Here is a 16,704-nt window from a genome sequence, read left to right as displayed (position 1 = left end):
ACAATACATTAAAGATCTGCTTTTATTGTATCAACCCTCCAGACCTCTCAGGTCTTCCGGTTCTGGTTCTGCTCTGCATCCCCAGAACCAGAACCAAACGAGGAGAAGCAGCTTTCAGCATCTATGCACCATAAATTTGGAACAAACTTCCAGAAAACTGTAAAACAGCTGAAACATTGACTTCTTTTAAATCTCGACTAAAAACCCACCTGTTTAGAATTGTATTTGAAATGTAATCAATTACAAATTTATTGATGTAACTTGACTTAATGCTGTGTTTTGATTGTTGATCCTATCTTGCATTGTGTTTCTGTGTTTGTAATGATGTAAAGCACTTTGAAATGCCTTGCTGCTGAAATGTGCTATACAAATAAAATTTGATTGATTGATTGATAAGTCCTGAAGGTTACAAAGTGGGGTCTCTATGAGTCAGACTTATTTGTCCAGCGCATCCTACAGATTCTCAATAGGATTGAGATTCTAAGAGCTCTGGAGCCATTTAGTACTTTAAACTCTGTCTTGTGCTCCTCAAATCATTGTTGAACCATTTTCGCTTTGTGCAAAGGTGTGTTCTCTTGCTCAAAATGGCCAGAAACTTCAGGGAATATGGTTTCCACGGTAGGTACATGTCAGTGGCATCCACATAGCTGGCATAAGACTTCTTGGTACAAAACTGTATAAAGCATTCAACTACTTTTTGTCTGATTTGTATAGTACGGCATGGTACCTGCTGCATCCACACATTCACAAAATGTCTAAAAAAGATTACATGATTTGTCAAACCCGGTCACTTTCTTTCTTTGCTCTGTGGGAGTGATTATTGTTAGCCGACTGGGCCTCGGCATCCTTACTTGTCTGATGCATTGTGTATCAATACTGCCTACTCTTAAGGATCAGCATTGATACACTGAAAGGGCTAGGTTTTGTCTGCAGGCTGTTTTGCTGCATTTAGCATCAAAACTACCAAAACTCACTGCTTATAGTGTCAGATACGTCATCTTCGGTCACAGGTTATGGCTGCTCACACACTTCGATCAAACGAAGAACTTTTGCTACGAGTTTCGTTTGTTTTCAGTTCTTCACTGTGTTGTGTTCTTTCTGAATTTTAGGACATCCGTGTGTTTAGACGCTTTGTTTCCATCTAACAAGTCTGAGTTAAACAGTAAGCAGATTATTTTGACCGTGTTTAGTTATTGCTCAGATTTAAGCATTTTCCTTTTGTGGTTATGCCGTGCCATTTCCCCTCCTCTCTTGTCAGCCACTAGATTCCCTCACAACAGCAGCCTGTTACGTTATGCTGTTTCCAATATTCCAAGAGCCAATAATCACTCTCCTCTGTATTAATATCTCTGGTTTGTTTTTAGTCATTGACAGATCCACCCGTTACCTTCCCTATATCTTGCTGGCCATTTCTATATCGCTATCCTGTCCTTGTTTTATGCAGTTCTACAGGTTGATCAATACAATTCTGTACATCTCTGCACATCTTCCAATAAATATTGGCTAAATCAAGTACTTTGCAGGTGAAGAACGTCAAACTTGATGCAAAACAGTGGCTTGTCTGCTTGCAAAAAACATTGATCCACTGTCTTAAGTCCATTGAACGACGACGCAAAAGGTTTTTTTGGAGACGCCAAGCCATCAAAATCTGAGAGCATGAGTCCTTTACTTGGGAAGAGTGGGACAAACTACCTGTTGGTGATAGCCGTCGTCTCATCGGATCCCTATCCGTAGTTGCCACTGACTACTGCCAAAGGTTCTGTTATTTATTATTAAATTCAAAATACCAAGCTTTCCATCAACTAAATTTGAGTCATTTTATGTAAAATATTTAATGGGATCAAGAGCAAAGTGTAATTTGTGTTCTTCATAGTGAATAGTTAGGAATACCAATAAACTTTTTTGTCATTTTCCAGACAAGTGTAAAACAAAACAAAAAAAGGTCCTGATAAGATATATACAATTTTTGGTCTTTTTTGTGGGATCTAGCAGATTTTTATTAAACAGACAGAAAGAAAAATAATTAATAATGAATAACTGGGGACTGGACATCTATTTTTCCTCTTTACATCCAAAGTGGCTTAAACTCGACTCTTCGCCACTTTTGTGACTCAAGCAACGCCCTTTAAGGCTGCTCACGCCGCACGGGACCTGATTCCTTAAACAAACCATGTCTGAGGGTGATTTACAGCTAATCCGGACAGGCACTGGTCATTTCTATCTTTCCTTTCATAATTTATGATTGGTGGGAATTTATAATGCCGGCTCCCCGGCCGTGCATGCCACCGAATCCGTATGTCTGTAATATAATGAGATTTTAGCACGGCGAGATTATAAATTATGGTGTGATTTGTTCTCATGCTGTTTTGTCAGGGCATTGCCTTTGAGTCTCTGTCTCTGTGTGTGTGTGTAGCTTGGGGACATGGCTGGCATTTGGCTGCCACGATGCTCTAATTGCTGACGTACACACAGATAGATGGAACCTGATGGTTGGTGTCGCCACTGGAGGGAGAGGAAGGGACAAGAGGAGGAGGAGGCGGCGGGGGGGTCGGAAAGGAAAATGAAGAAGAGGAGAAAACGGGGATGAAGAGAATGGAGATAAGGAAGCATAACAGATTGGAAGAGATAAGGAGGGTGAAGATGAGGAGCAGAAGAGAGAGAAAGAGAGAGAGAGAAGCAGAGCAATATGAGAGAGATGGATGGACAGATATGTAAAGAGACAAGTGAGGGCGAGAGATTGGGTTGACACACAAGCGCCGCGTCCGGGCGCTTCGCCGCGCCGAGGAAGCCCCGCTTAAGCAAAGCAGAGCTGGGAGGAAGAGAGAGGACAGGGAAGGGAGGCTGAGCCGCATTCATCTCGCTCTCGGATCCCTTGCTCCAGGGAGCTGTTGCAAAATGAAGAATTACATGGCCCTGATCAGATTACATTACAGAACAAGTGATTACATGCGTTTGACTCATGCACAAAGGAGCAAAAATGAAGGAAGGGAAACATACGTGATCTGATTAATTATGTAATTATGTGGTATTTGCTCTGGCTATGATACATGGCCAACATTTTAAAGGGAAGGCGGATGGGTAATTTCATCAATGTTTCACTGCTAGCCGTCTGAGGCCCGTCTCTCTCGACGCTGCAGAAGTCGATTTGTTTGTTCCCCGTTGGTGTTTTTACGGGGCCCAGCTGAAACCACGAGGAAATGCTTTCTCTGTTTGAGACGTAAAACATTTAATTATATGATAAGTGGAGACAGGACGAAGACGACGCTCTAATGATACCAGTGCTTTAAACAAACACATCGAGGATCGTCCAGAATAGTCGATTTTAATGACAGAAGAGACCATCGACTGAACTTCTACCAACTTCCTGTTGGTCATACTTTGATCTCCGTCAGGAAGTAAAAGCATCAAACAAAAAAATAAAAAAGAATGTAAACTTATATATACATATATATGTATAAAAGCTGTTTAGGTCTATCAAAAAGTTGAAGATTACTACGCTTCTAATTCTAACTAGCTTAATGAAATATAGCGATACATGTCCTACGACATGATTTCCCGGATGTAGAGTTTTTACATCCACAATCCACAAATCTACACAAGGTAACACTAACTCAACAACCACCTGTCTAACTACAGCCTGTTGCCAGCCGTTGTACTGAAGCACAATCCAGTAGGTGCAGACAGAATGACACAAAAGTGCAGTTAGCGTGGAAGTGGAAGCATTTTAGGAAAATAAATATTAATAGTGTGGTGTGCTTTTATTTGCAGCCCCCTATACTCCGATACTAGAAAAAAATAAAAATAATAATTCTTGTCGTATGATGTTTTGGTACTTCCTGAGCAGGTTGTTGTCAAAAAACAAAAAAAAAAACCCCGAGAATTTGTCAATTGACTTATAAAGGTTAAAAAGTGAAAAAGAAAGATCCACTGCAACAACGTTTGTATCCTTACATGGAAACTGCGTTGTTGTCTTATTAATGAAACAATATTCTTGTTTTGGCTCCGTGTCACTTTATTACCAAGTGTTCCCATTTCATTCGTTCCTACTTCCGCTTGTCACGTATCCTGGTTGCCATGTTGCTTCAACATTACAGCAGAACTTACAGAACCACTAAAGCTCGCCTCTTAGATGACACCATCTCATCGCAACCTCCCCCCTACCCCCGGCGCACACACACCCACGCACACACACCTTTTTGTTTCAAATCTCCACTTGACATGAAATAGGAAGTCACTTTCTAAACTACCTTTCTGTATTAATGACTTAATTATACAGTAAGGGGCGATGAATTGCTGTTATTCTTTACAGCAGTTATGCAAATGATTCAATGATCAGCATGCTCATCCCGTAAAAGTGATATAATATTTATAGGAGACGATTAAATTAATATTCAGTCATTATGAGATTAATTAATCATCAATTAAAATTTTACGATCGTGACGAATCTGCACAGCACATGCAGTCTTTCCTTCTCAGCAGGTACTTTATGCATTCATCATTTGTCCTGACAGGGTGAAACAGGTATCGGGCATCGTAGTGTGAATTAAACTTAATGATATTAATACAGTGGAATAATAATAATAGAAGAGGGGGCAGGAGGGGAGGGAATGAAGGGAAATTGAAAAAAATATATATTTGGTGTAGCGGTAATTAAAAACGTGTCGGAGGAGAAACGTCATTAGGATATTCACCTCATAAAAATGACACGCCTGTTAGAGCCTACTAGAGAAAAAAATTATGTCTGAAATTCAAATATTTTGGGGGAAAAAAGTGAGTAAAAACTGTTCATTAAAGACTTCAACCCGTGGAGGGAATCACAAGATATCCAAAAAAAAAAATTTAATAAAAAATTCCGGTGCAAGAAATGTTGGGGCTGAAATATCGTGTTCATTTCAAGACCGAGGAAGGGGTTTGGGGGGGGAAGGAGGACGATCAGAGTGTGTTTTCTCCCTCACCGCGCTCCGGTCGCTCTGTCAACTTCAAACGTATACGGGAGCTGGATTGTTATTTGCTCTGAGCAGTCTGCGTGGCTTGGCTTTTTGATTAGCAAGACACAGAAAGGCAGAGCGAGCAAGAGGAACAGAGGGAGAGAGAGCAACGAGAGACAGAGAGAGAGAGAGAGCGCCTTGAGGCACATGTCAAGCAATGTCACAGATAATCACACATTGTCTTAAAATAGCTTTGAAAATGACAGCGTGAGGGGCGGGCAGGGCTGAGGAGGGGGAGGTCGGGGTTTGGGGATGTGGGAGGGATGAGTCGGAAAGCATGTACCGTAATTAAAGAGCAGATAAAGTTAATTTCTGACAACTCCCAGAGGGGCACTTTCAAGGGCATCATAGAAAAGGTGCGCCATCTGTACACATATGAGGAAAGCTGATGGCTCTCGAGCATGAACTCACTGTCCGTTTTATTAGGTACACCTTAGCAGTACGTACAGCGTTGGAGCCGGTCTGCCTAAATTTCTGCAACAAAGGTCGAACGAAATCTGTAAAATGGCTGAGCACTGTAACCTGCTGGTGGCTTTGGTTTGTCAGCAAATATGTTGTGTGTGTGTGTGTGAGGGGGGGGGGGGGGGGGGGGGGGGGGGGGTTCAATTAGCAGCACGTTTTCAAGATGTTTCCTTGATTTAGGTTGAAGTTGTGTACGTGGGTACGGGGCATGGCTGAATAGACTGGCGGTGTGAGCACTCAGGAGAAGGCGGAAGAGTTTCGAGAAAGATCTACAGTCGTCAGACATTTCTCACTAGCAAAAGAATGAGAACCCCGGTTACAAATGGTGGGAAGGAGCTTCCACGTCTGTGCCGGCCCATGTAGGGCACTTGGGTACTCACTGTGCTCCGTTTTGCTCTGGTTTGAACAGGAGAAATCCACACTTCCTGACCACCGTCTGAATTTCGCGTGTCTTCCGGGTCACGTGTCTGCAACCCAGCAATAGGAATGTCTCTGCGTCTAAAGTACCTTTTTTTTTTTTTTTTTAGAAGTTTTCCTAAGAATGCTCCATGGACCTTACCACAGGGGCCACTTTTCATTGGCTGATGCCCATTCTACGTGGTCACGTGCGTGGCCGTCTCACAAACACGCTTAGCTTCCCGTTAGCTAAGTACAGCATAATGGCAGAACTGATACAACTTGTACACCTTGAAGCCTGTCTGCTACACAGTCTTACGTTAGCTAAACAGATCAATATGCAATGTGTCTGTATCTGACATACACTAAAGATTTTATTTTAGCAGAAAAGGCTTTGGACTAAACTGTTACTAGTGTTAGCCACGTTAGCACCAAGTACAGCTAGTCAGTCAACCATCGCTGTGTTCAGGGAAGCGCTGATTAATAATCGAGAAATAAATATCAAGCCTGGAAACTTGATATCGTAACGGACTGAATGTTATGTTTTTAACGTAATCTTTGCTCGTCTTGCTGGGCGCAGGTGGTTGCCACGGTAACAGGTGTGCTTAAACTACAAAGAGAGAGAGAGAGTAAAAAGGTAGGAGTGGTTTTGAGTTGATCACCTGTTCGGGTTATTTTACCTTTGTTTACCTTTGCTGTGGCGCATTACAGCCGCTGTAGTTTCTATACGTTGGACTAATTACCTCGTTCGTTTGTGAGTTTACGTCATTCACAACAAACATCAAATAGAACAAATATATTTTATAAAATTTTAACAAACAAATAGCTTCTACCGTGGTAATTATGTGAAATTAAATTAATTATGTCCCAACTTCAAAAGATTTGCCTTTACCTTCACAGAGCTCTTTGGTTCCTCCTATCAGTCTGTAGCTTCTCATATTGACGTCATCAAACCAAATTTCAGATCTACCATAACTGACTGACACCTGCTGGCCTCAGGTTTGCAACCAGCTTGTGACTGAGAAACCAGTAACCTCCTCCCAGATGATGACATGAACTTGTTAGTTCCTCTGTCCATTGTAGTAGCTGATATATTGTGAAAATCCGGTAGAAATGATGCACTAATCAGTCATGTTTACATAGAAACAAAGCGCCGCGAGGCTTTGTTTGTGAGAATTGCGGTCACGTGGGTCGGTTGTGGGCGGAGCTTGGTAAGGTCCATTGGGAGAAGACACTGGGGAAGACCCTGAATGAGCTTGGGAATTATCCTCTCCTTTGGGATCCACTCCCATTTCTTTCAAATATGTGCCAAGACAAGCTAAAACCCAGTAGCTACCAATAGAAAAAAAAAAAAAAAAACAGACTTTTGGCATTAAAGATCATCTTTTTTATTATTATTATTATTGTTTTGTTTTTTTTTGCTTCCCCCATCTGCTCCCCTTGCTCTATAGTTGGTAGAGGCTGGTAGCTGAGCTAAAAATAATGTTTATTCCTGCAGATGTTTAATGGTGCATCAAATGGGATAACAAGGACGGTTGATTTGTGGGCCTCTCTCTGCAATTACCCTGCCTCCCCATTTGCTTCCTCTTTAAATTAAACAAGCCATTGATTTTATGCCGAATATTATTGTGCCATATTCCCCCAACTGCCGTTTTGATAGAGATGTGGAGTGATTGAACGAAGGCTCAGGCATTTTATAACGCTTTAAGCAAAACCTGCAGTGGAAAAACACATGAGAGACAAAGCCTCAGAGTTCTTATTGTTATTATTTTTCTTTTTCATCAAAATGAATTAATCGGGCTTCTGGGACATTTTTTTATTTTTATTTTTAGACTGGAAGGATGAAAGGGTAGATGTAGAATCTGCTGACGACCATTAGTCTGCAAAGTATCCTTTGGTAGTTGTGTTTTGGGTTTTTTTGGAAGCTGGAAAAGAGTGTGGTGATTCGCTCTTTACACATCACTGCTTTGTGGGTTTGCACTAGGCCATTGTTAGGGGTTGAGTTGTTTAAGTTATCCCTAAAAAAATGAGAGAGAGAGAGAGAGAGAGAGAGAGAGAGTACAGAGCAGGAAAACTAATTGAGATTCTGCCAGATTCTGCAAAATGGTGATGGCCAAACAACTGGATCATTGTGCTAGAAAAAGCAAGAAAAGGCAAAGTTTAAAGAAGGGCTCTTGTTATTGCAGCATATTGCAGTTTGAGTATTTTTAAAAATATATTCTATGACATATTTAATAAGTTACACAAAGCCAAGATCATCCTTCATTGATTTCAAACAGGGAAGCTTTTGCAGTTCAATACTGAATTCACTTTACTATGAACCTTAAGCAATTACAGCAGGAGCTTCATGAATCAAACTTAAACACAACAAATTAGAGGAAAATGCTTTTTTTTTTTTTTTTTTTTTTAAAGCAATGCCTCTCGGTGTTTTAAAGTGTGTGAAAACATGTCCATCACCCAGCTCACCTCCAGATACTCCGCTTCCTTTGTTAAAACACACACTGACAGAAAATACTGTACATGATAGAGAACTGAGTGACAGGTGGATGGAAAGGTAAGGAGGAATAACACAGTGTTGTGACAGAAGGCAAACTGCTGATGTCCATCAGCTGTGTGTTGATAGTAAAATATTCAGTAAGTTAAAGGTGAGATTTAAGGCATTTTTCTTTCATTAGATGTTAAAATCTAATGAAAAAAAACAAACCCATATCTGTTACAGAAGAGATTCCAAAGAAATTGTAAAAAAAAAAAAAAAAAGTTGGCCTGAAATCCTTTATTTTTTTGCAGTGGATATATTGAACGTGATTTAAGCACAGTAGAGTGAAATGGACTTAAATCCACTGAAATGTTTCAACAACCCCTTAAAGAATATCGATATAAAAAATTTAAAAAAGTTAAAATGTTCGGCATAGTTGACCGTTGTTACGTTTTGACAAAGTGAGAACTAGGATAAGAATAATATCTAAACTGAGAAATATGGGGATGACAGAATCAGGCTGTGTGGGTTTTGTGCAACAAGGACAGACTGGTGCGATTCAATTCAATTCAATTTATTTATATAGCGCCAATTCGTAGGGTCATCCTGAGGCGATTTACAACAAAATGCAATTTTAATTTAATCATATGCATTCCAACTGACCATTGTTATCAAATGGCACATTAAGTTCAGTTTGTTTTTCAACTTAGTTTCGAAAGTTTTCTAAGGAAAACCAGCAGATTGAATCATTTCAACAGTTTTATTTCAATAACCATTTTTTTTTTTTCTATTTCAACAGTTGCTCTTTTGTTCAGATGCTTGTTGAATCAGGAGCTTTAAAGACCAAATATCTCAGGTTCCCAACCGGGAGATGTTGAGAAGCATTTTGTGCAGTGACAAAGTCCAGGTGTCAGAAAGCAATATATATACTTCCACACTGTCCTACTCCACACTGCTTCCTACACTGTGTTAGTCATGCCTCTGCAAGCGATTAAATTTCATTGTTGTTGTTTTTTGCTTTGTTTGGTTTTTTTGAAGGAAAAATGAGATCACCTGTGACAGGTTCATCGTCATGAAGGCCTTCTGGAGGCATTTTCTCTGACTAGCCAGCCTGACAGTCAGCGACTCTATTAGCCATGTGTTTTCATCCAAAACACAGAAACCCTGTCAGCCAGGTTTCGAAGCTCGCTCACGCGCGCGCACGTGTGTGTGCACATGCACGTACACACAGGCCGGGGACTGCTACTACTGAGGAGTGAAGATTACACCGAGAAAGAAGTCAAGTGACAAATTCAAGTGGCCAGAAGAAATATCAATTCATTTAGGACCAGTGAGCAGCGAGCCGGCTGTCAGACGGAGAAGGAGAGAGAGATCAAAGGGGTTTTACCCCTGAAATGACAGATGCATTAGAGTTGAGAGCAAGACAGTTAATTTGGTGTGTGGGGGTGTGCGTGTGTGTTTATCCATTCGGCAGCACACTCTACTGCGGCCATTAAAAAGTCAACGGCTCAATTGATTAGATGTGCACACTGTGTTTAGGTGTAAAATATATAACATGTTGAATTGAATCACCTTAGACCATGTCGTTATGAAAAAGAACAACAAAAAACAAAACAAAGACCTTGTTGTAATTGCTTAATAGAAGATTTTTTATGCGTAAGTTGTTTTTAAAGGTTCCGTTGTGGCCTCTCTGATGGAGCATGTCATTCACCTTTTGCTTGTTAACAACTACGGTAGGCTTAAGCTGGGAGTGTGACCCTAAGCAGAAAAGAAGGACACGGGAAACTAAAGACTCTTTTGGGGATTTTGAAAACTTTTTTTTGGTTAATTTCATGGTCCGAACAAGAAACCTGTCAACTAAACTTCAAGTTTACCTTTGATAACCAAATGTATAAACACAACCCAACAAACATGCCAGTACTTGGTCCAATTTAGGGATACCGTTGGCAGTAAATGTGGCCCAATAAATGAGGTTGTAGGGCTCACACTGAGCCCCACAACTATCATAAATGTATGACATGTGGTGGCCATAACATATCGGCACACAGAGGAACCTGAATGGGTTAGGCTGACTTTGAGCTTTAGCCCTGTCAGGCCCTAGAAGGGCCCGTTATTGTGGTTTGAAACAGGCTCTCCCCCACAAGTGATGGAGACTACAAGTGCCCCTCGTTTGACGCCAGTACCTGGGCCCACAGAAACAGGCGGACCACAAAGATCCCACTCAGGCCATACGATTTGAGGTCCATACACGGCCCACCTTTCACACCGAACGTGAAAAACAGAAACCCCTTTGTGGGCCTCCTTTGACCCGATCTGTGCCTTTTGCACTGGTATCTCGGCCCGCAGAAACCAAAAAGGCCACCGTGGCCCTAAACGGTCCTTGTGCTACGGAGGTGACATATGCCTTTAATTCATGCTGGTTCACAAGAAACAAAAAAAACAGGAAGCCCACAAAACACAGTTGGGCCATAAACATGGGGCCTATACATCCCCGTGCATTTCATGATGATCTCTCTGCTTGCAGATGTGGCCTTGCCACCTTGACCCCGCTTGAGCCTCAAGCGCTCATAGCCTACGTTTCACCTTGGTATCTAGGACCAGAGAATGAGCAACCTGGCATTGCCCTGCCTTTGTTGTGGACTCCCTGTTTGCCATGGTCTTCATGCCGGTACTTTGATTTGAAAGCAGATCCCGTCTTGCCTCAAGCCCCCAGTTTCATAAAGTAACTTTTCAACATTATGGTGCTTTCTCTCTTCTGTGGAAAACATTGACTCTAATCGACAATAGTGCTTTGATAGTTGCTCTCCAGTCGGAAACTGTGCTGTTAAATTAGCTATTGCCAACAGAAGGTTTCACAAAAAGGTTATTTGTTTAATTTCCCTCTGCAAATAACATCTGATATTTAACTATCATTAAAACAAGTGGCTGTTAAGCATAAGAATGAAAGTCTTTCCATTCGGAGGTGTTAAAGAGAGGCACTCAAGTTGTGAGAAGGGATGTAAACAAATACGGCTTCTGATTGTTTAGAAATGGTTTATCATTTAACAAATTGCATCTGCTTAGCAACCTCAATGGCAATAATAACAGCAATAACCCGGTTTTAGTGTTGTATTGTGGCTGCCATCCAGAAGAGGGCGTATCTGCTTATCCTCAAGGCAACTCAGGGCAAGAACAGAAAAACAAAGTCCGATGTGGGATGCGAAATTCACTTTATGATTTATTTATTGATGGTGAGAGTTTTAACTTTGCTTCGAGAGCAACCACAACCATCCGTTTAGAGGACCATTCCCTTTAAATTCAAGAAATGGCTCTGGAGGGGGTGGGGGGTGTATTAGCATCATCAGCATCAAAAACCATGAAAGTCTCAAAGTCACACAGATCACAGTTCTCCCTTATTCTGATCCTCAGTTTGAGTTTCAGCACGTTAACATTACCACATATAATTGCCAAAATTCCTTTTATTCCAGCCATGTTGCTCACCGCTATTTATGCCAACACGTGTACCTAATAAAGTGGCCAATAAGAAGGCATTCTGTAGCTTAATATGTCCTGCTCAAAAGCACCGTCTCATTTTGTTGCTCAGCTCTCACTCTCAGTGCCTCCGCCCTGCACATGGCAAAACTGTGTTTTAATTGGCACCGTGGCTCTTTTGCGACCAATCACATGAGATCATAGCATTGCATGAAAACACAGAGGGGGGCAGAAACGACAGCCAGGTGGGAAATCTGTCCCTCCCCTCAACCAGTACACTGCGTTGAGGAAGACCTACTTAGTTTTGCACCACTCCCGTCTCGATTAAACATTACACAAAACCAAGAATACATACATAAAGTTAGACAAATACACGACTTCTCATATATACACTAAACGCAAATGGATGTATTGACGTACGAAGCATTCATATTTTTCCAAGTTAAGCTAAGATATGGGGCTACAGCCGTCCCATCACTAGTCCTATAAATTCATTGGCAAACATTACATTAAAGTTAACATGCAATCCATTGATTCGTACCAGTGTTTATCGCATTCATCTCAAACAGGTAGGCGGTAAGAAGCGGCACTCTAATCCATACTTTATATTTAACATATTGTCACGGTAAGAAACTCATTTAGCCATAATGGCCTTGCGGTAATAGTGAGATCACAGCAACGTTCCCGTGATGGAAATGGTGACGCTTATGGCTAAATCAATATTCATGTACGTATCGTACCGATGTTTTAGAGCCCATTACAGCCGCCGTGCAACGGGCTCATTGTGAGTGGAACAAAAGAATTTGAAAGTGTGGAACGCTTTGATTAGGCCTTTTCAAGGTGATCTCAGAACATTTTTTATTTGTCGCTTCATCCAGCTCGCCTCCCCTTCTCCCCCCGCCTCGTCCGTTTCTTTGATGAAAGAAAGGAAGTGTACAGATGTTGAAGTACGCTGACATGCCCTTGTGGAGAGATTTCAAGCATGATGCTAATAACAATAATTAGGTCCTAAGTGTTTGTGGAGGGGGAGGAAGAGACATGAATATTCTCTCACTGTGGTGGTGTATAAAATGTGAGTGTGTGTGTGTGTGTGTGTTTTAGGACAAATGGCTTCCCTGTGTCTTTAAAAAGGACAAATTAGGCATAATTGCTTGTTTCAGGGTCTGAGGACGAAGGCGGCTTTTTGCTACTTCATTATGCTCGTGTTAACTCTCCGAGAATGCGCACGCCAACACACACACACACACACACACACACGCCCGCACACCCACACACTTTGCATGTGTTTAAAAACATAATATTGTGACTATTTATGAGCAAAACAGCAATTAATGTGGAAAAAAAGGGCTCGTTTACCGAGGACCAATGGAACTGAAAGCAACTATTTATGATTAAAAACTCCCATTATGATCATTTTAAAAAGAGATTCTAATTCCTAGTGAGTTCAAGCAAAGATTTGCACCACGAGTAACTGGAACGCATCGGGATTGATACTTTCATTTCATGGTCGCAGTGGATACAAAAGAACTGAATCCACACACCACTTGCGGCGATCGAGACTGGGGGGGAAACTTTCTGATGTGCAAAGGCATCAGCTTTGATTAGCGTTACAGTACGTCTTTCCCGGCTGTTAGATATTTGAGAAATTATTATTAATAACAAAATGATTTCCACAGATTAACCCCATTCAGGCTTTCCTCTTGATCCCTTGGCCCTTAGGAAATTGATCTAGGGAAAGATTGATGGATCTCCTGCAGTTTTAAAGCATTTGTCCTTGCTGGTCTGTTTCTTTTCCATCTTCCGGTTGCACCCAAGTTACACGTGCAGACGTCAGTTTAATGATGCAACCGTATTTCTGAATGTCACATTGAAACAAAGTGCGTTTGTGAAGTTGTTGGAGCAAGTGCGACTTTAAAATCACTTCACATCCAGTTACGTAATTCCTCAATAAAAACAAAGAACAATGAAGAAAATGCTATGTTTTTTTCAAAACATAGTTCAGTTTAGGTTGTCTATCTTATGACAAATGTTGACAGAAACTCCTGTATATTTTTTAAAACGCTGCTGAAATTCTGGATCCACTGAAAAACTTTTGAGCCAACATGTGTTGGTAAATGCCTCAGTAATTAAAGCAAATATTTATTTAATTCCAACAGTTTGTATCTCTTCTATACATGAAAAGGAAAGAAGAGGGATACATTACTTATGAGAATTATATTGTATCTAGTGACTAAAAGAATTAGCAATCACACCAGTACAATTGCTAATTAACTACCAAGACGTAAACAAAATGAATTAGACCTACAGGCCTCAAAAACTAGAATATTGTGGAAAGTTTAATTTTTCTTGTCACTCGTTTCAGAAAGTGAAATTCATATATAGATTTATTACACCAGGTGAAATATTTCAGTCCACTATTTCTTACAGTTTCGATGATTATGGCTTACAGATGTAGAAAGCCCAAAATTCAACATGTCAGAAAATTAGAATATTGTGAAAAAGCTCAATTCTGGGTATTAGCTAGTCAGCTGTTTACCTCAATACATCTGAGCCTATGACTGGTCTCTCAGTCTGGGTTGGTAGGCTACTCAGTTAAGGGGAAGACCACTCACTGGTCCAATGTTCCCTTTTTTTTTTAGATGAAATAAGGCCTAGCATTTTATTTGGAAATCAAGATTTCAGACGGCAGGAAGGGAAGAGTGGAGCGTCTTATAGCCGCTTCGCTATTGTCAAGTCTCACTGTGGCCGGTTAATGTCTGGTTTGGTTCTAGCCAATTTGGAGCGTCTCCTTTGCAGTCTGGTCCTCACTATTTTTGGGCAGAAAGATGGGAATGTGGGCGGGCAGGAGCTGTGGCCGTTGCTCCAATGATGTTGTCTGCAGCGGCAACGGAGAACCTTGAGGTTTTGATGGATTCATATAAACCCAGATACTTCATTTTGTCCTACGGAAATTCATTGCTGGAAAATATCATTTATAATTCAGACTAGCCGATTAGTTTGCTGTAGGTACAAATCTATCCGTGTTGTGGTACTTTATCTGAATTTTTTTTAAAAATATGTGTAACCTTTGGATTTAGGTAATGCAGTGAAAAGACGCAAATCAGTGTCCATGCATGAACTGTATTGAAAAGAGAATGTAGCTCTGACAGAACGCTGACCACATCTCTTCATTGCCTGCCCGTTTTTTTAGAGAGATGTGTGGTGGCGCCCCCTGGAGCTACTGAAGAACCAACATTTAGATTTACAATTTTGATGTCGGAGCAAGACCTAGAAAAACTCCTGTTGCTTTATAAATTACAGAGTACTTAGCAACCCAGAACGAGAAACAAACATGGAGAACCAACATTTAGCCCTATACTTTACTAACCAAACTGAGAAAAATACTGTCTGCTTAGCAACCCAGAACAACTGGAACATTTTAAAGTGTAGTTTTTCTTTTATTGTACTTGTGTTGTTGCTCTTCTAATTCATGCAAAGCACTTTGAACTGCCATGTTGCCAAAAAAGGTGCTATATAAATAAAACTTCTTCTTCTACTATGGGTTGGTCTATCACACTAAATCCCAGGAAAATACACTGAAGTTTTTGGGTGAAACACAACCTGTAAGCTGCGGTTAATATAAGTTAGAACAGTAAAGTAATCTTATGGTATTCCAGACTGCATCAGATATTACAGCAGTGCATTTATTTCCTTCATTTTTATACATGCCGACCTTACAGTGAGACTGTGGCTAGACAGACGGCTGCTTTAGGCTCCGTCGGGCGTCAGAGTTACACTCCTTGATAAACGGGACATCGGAGTTCTTTAATGCTCGACTTCAATGAGGCTGGAGTCGGCGAGAGCCTTTAAAATACGTCCGCCCCATGAGATACGGAGTCAGTGCGCTCAAGTCAAAGAATTGCAAATGTTGACTGAGAGGATATCAGTTAGGCACCTCGGTGACTGCAGGGTCACCGTGCGGATTTCCATTTCCTTTAAGAGCCTAAATGAGCTCTGCACAAACATGAGGAGATGGATGGAGAGACAGGAGAGAGAGAGAGCGTGAGAGAGTAGGAGAGAGAGCAAGTAGCAATGAGAGGAGAATCCTTATTTATTGTTCATGCATTTTTAAACAGCAGAGCGCCGGGGTCAAATGAGTATACAAGACTTAACCTGAGGGTGACAAGTAAAAAAGGACGGCGTGCCAGAGAAACGGACAAATTGGACGCGTCAGTCTGAATGGATGAGGAAACTGCAAAGAAAGACCCGAGCTCTGATGTAGCGTTTAATACATTTTGAATTTAGTTTTAAGATTATGGCCAACCAAGCTCCACTTGTAGGGATAGGGTCACGGCAACCAATGCTTGCCTGTTCTGCAATTTACTATTTAATGCCTTCTGAATTTGAACCTGAAATTCTCAATGTTCCGTTAAAACAATTGGTTTGATGTACGTCATCAACATATGCAAGTTCAGATTAACAAAAAAAAAAGAAAAAGAAAAAGCTGAACTGGTCCCCTCAGTCTTAGACTTACTAATTCTTTAAACCTTATGACCGCTTTATAATATCCCATTTTGCCATTTGCTTAAGGACAACTCAACATAACTTGTGTATCTTAGAAGGAAATAGGGTCTAAATGAGCCCCGCAGGTGTCCTGACCTTTGACTCTTGACCTTAAAGCTCAAACACTCATACACCAAAAGGCACACCTACACAAAGACAGCCTGAAGCATTTGAGTCTGACGGATGTCGTTGAGATAAGCCACCACAGGGAGAGGGCTACAGCTGTTCATGCGTGTGTGTGTGGTGGGCGGGGGAGGGGGAGGGGGGGGGGGGGGGGGGGGGGCATTTGTGTGTTTGTAAGAAAGAGAAAGTGTGAAAAAAAACGAGACGGTCGGCGTTTGTCTGATAAACAGGAAGGTAAGATGACT

The sequence above is a fragment of the Xiphophorus hellerii genome, chromosome 6, assembly GCF_003331165.1.
Source record: "Xiphophorus hellerii strain 12219 chromosome 6, Xiphophorus_hellerii-4.1, whole genome shotgun sequence".
NCBI lineage: Eukaryota > Metazoa > Chordata > Actinopteri > Cyprinodontiformes > Poeciliidae > Xiphophorus > Xiphophorus hellerii.
The sequence above is the reverse complement of the archived record's forward strand: the minus strand, read 5'-3'. Positions refer to the sequence as shown.